Source organism: Sinocyclocheilus anshuiensis, unplaced genomic scaffold, assembly GCF_001515605.1.
Source record: "Sinocyclocheilus anshuiensis isolate Anshui unplaced genomic scaffold, SAMN03320099.WGS_v1.1 scaffold322, whole genome shotgun sequence".
Classification (NCBI taxonomy): Eukaryota; Metazoa; Chordata; class Actinopteri; order Cypriniformes; family Cyprinidae; genus Sinocyclocheilus; species Sinocyclocheilus anshuiensis.
The window spans coordinates 1,749,396-1,752,683 of NW_015542366.1; the positions used below are offsets into that span (position 1 = coordinate 1,749,396).

Sequence of the window (3,288 nt, forward strand, 5' to 3'; positions counted from 1 at the left end):
TCCTCAACTACTGAAATTCCCACAACCACAGTTGTGAGTACAGAAACCACATCTATTACTTCAACAGTGGTGCCTACAACTTCAGAGAGTACAACAGCAGAAACCACGACTAAAGCTTCATCAACCACACCTATAACAACAAACGATCCAACAACATCAACAGCTGTAACTTCAGAATCCACAACTCTCACTTCAACAACAATGCCTACATCTACAGAAACAACTGCCCCTTTAACAACTTCAGTATCTACAGCATCCTCAACTACGGAAATTCCCACTACTACAGTTGTGAGTACAGAAACCACATCTATTACTTCAACAGTGGTGCCTACAACTTCAGAAAGTACAACAGCAGAAACCACGACTACAGCTTCATCAACAACACCTACAACATCAAACGATCCAACAACATCAACAGCTGTAACTTCAGAATCCACAACTCTCACTTCAACAACAATGCCTACATCTACAGAAACAACTGCCCCTTTAACAACTTCAGTATCTACAGCATCCTCAACTACGGAAATTCCCACTACTACAGTTGTGAGTACAGAAACCACATCTATTACTTCAACATGTGAGTACAGAAACCACATCTATTACTTCAACAGTGGTGCCTACAACTTCAGAAAGTACAACAGCAGAAACCACGACTACAGCTTCATCAACAACACCTACAACATCAAACGATCCAACAACATCAACAGCTCTAACTTCAGAATCCACAACTCTTACTTCAACAACGAATACATCTTCAGAAACAAATGTAGCTGTAACAACATCAGTAACTACAGCATCCTCACCTACTGAAATTCCCACAGCCACAGTTGTGAGTACAGAAACAACATCTATTACTTCAACAGTGGTGCCTACAACTTCAGAAAGTACAACAGCAGAAACCACGACTACAGCTTCATCAACAACACCTACAACAACAAACGATCCAACAACATCAACAGCTGTAACTTCAGAATCCACAACTCTCACTTCAACAACAATGCCTACATCTACAGAAACAACTGCACCCGTAACAACTTCAGTAACTACAGCATCCTCAACTACTGAAATTCCCACAACCACAGTTGTGAGTACAGAAACAACATCTATTACTTCAACAGTGGTGCCTACAACTTCAGAGAGTACAACAGCAGAAGCCACGACTACAACTTCATCAACCACATATACAACAATAAACGATCCAACAACATCAACAGCCGTAACTTCAGAATCCACAACTCTCACTTCAACAGCAATGCCTACATCTACAGAAACAACTGCACCTTTAACAACATCAGTAACTGCAGCATCCTCAACTACTGAAATTCCCACAACCACAGTTGTTAGTACAGAAACCACATCTATTACTTCAACAGTGGTGCCTACAACTTCAGAAAGTACAACAGCAGAAACCACGACTACAGCTTCATCAACCACACCTACAACAACAAACGATCCAACAACATCAACAGCTGTAACTTCAGAATCCTCAACTCTCACTTCAACAACAATGCCTACATCTACAGTAACAACTGCACCTGTAATAACATCAGTAACTACAGGATCCTCAACTACGGAAATTCCCACAACCACAGTTGTGAGTACAGAAACCACATCTATTACTTCAACAGTGGTGCCTACAACTTCAGAAAGTACAACAGCAGAAACCACGACTACAGCTTCATCAACAACACCTATAACAACAAACGATCCAACAACATCAACAGCCGTAACTTCAGAATCCACAACTCTCACTTCAACAACAATGCCTACATCTACAGAAACAACTGCACCCGTAACAACTTCAGTAACTACAGCATCCTCAACTACTGAAATTCCCACAACCACAGTTGTGAGTACAGAAACCACATCTATTACTTCAACAGTGGTGCCTACAACTTCAGAAAGTACAACAGCAGAAACCACGACTACAGCTTCATCAACAACACCTACAACAACAAACGATCCAACAACATCAACAGCTGTAACTTCAGAATCCACAACTCTCACTTCAACAACAATGCCTACATCTACAGAAACAACTGCACCCGTAACAACTTCAGTAACTACAGCATCCTCAACTACTGAAATTCTCACAACTACAGTTGTGAGTACAGAAACCACACCTATTACTTCAACAGTGGTGCCTACAACTTCAGAAAGTACAACAGCAGAAGCCACGACTACAGCTTCATCAACCACACCTACAACAAACGATCCAACAACATCAACAGCTGTAACTTCAGAATCTACAACTCTCACTTCAACAACAATGCCTACATCTACAGAAACAACTGCACCTTTAACAACATCAGTAATTACAGCATCCTCAACTAATGAAATTCCCACAACCACAGTTGTGAGTACAGAAACCACATCTATTACTCCAACAGTGGTGCCTACAACTTCAGAGAGTACAACAGCAGAAACCACAACTACAGCTTCATCAACCACCCCTACAACAACAAACGATCCAACAACATCAACAGCTGTTACTTCAGAATCCACAACTCTCACTTCAACAACAATGCCTACATCTACAGAAACAACTGCACCTGTAACAACATCAGTAACTACAGCATCCTCAACCACTGAAATTCCCACAACAACAGGTGTGAGTACAGAAACCACACCAATTACTTCAACAGTGGTGCTTACAACTTCAGAAAGTGAAACAGCAGAAACCACGATTATAGCTTCAGCAACCACATCCACAACAACAAACGATCCAACAACATCAACAGTTGTAACTTCAGAATCCACAACTCTCACTTCAACAACAATGCCTACATCTACAGAAACAACTGCACATTTAACAACATCAGTAACTACAGCATCCTCAACTACTGAAATTCCCACTACCACAGTTGTGCGGACAGAAACCACACCAATTACTTCAACAGTGGTGCCTACAACTTCAGAAAGTACAACAGCAGAAACCACGACTACAGCTTTATCAACCACACCTACAACAACAAACGATCCAACAACATCAACAGCCGTAACTTCAGAATCCACAACTCTTACTTCAACAGTTATACCTATACCTTTAGAAACAACTGCACCTGTAACAACATCAGTAACTACAGCATCCTCAACTACTGAAATTCCCACAACCACAGTTGTGAGTACAGAAACCACACCAATTACTTCAACGGTGGAGCCTACAACTTCTGAAAGTACAACATCAGAAACTACGACTACAGCTTCATCAACCACACCTGCAACAACAAACGATCCAACAACATCAACAGCTGTAACTTCAGAATCCACAACTCTTACTTCAACAAC

The 3,288-nt window shown here is 41.1% G+C and overlaps 1 protein-coding gene across 4 annotated transcripts in view; it reads left to right on the top strand.

Annotated features, from left to right (window-relative positions):
* LOC107692164 (mucin-17-like) overlaps positions 1-3,288 on the top strand; it is a 41,904-nt gene that overhangs the window by 26,200 nt on the left and 12,416 nt on the right. The window lies entirely within an intron of this gene.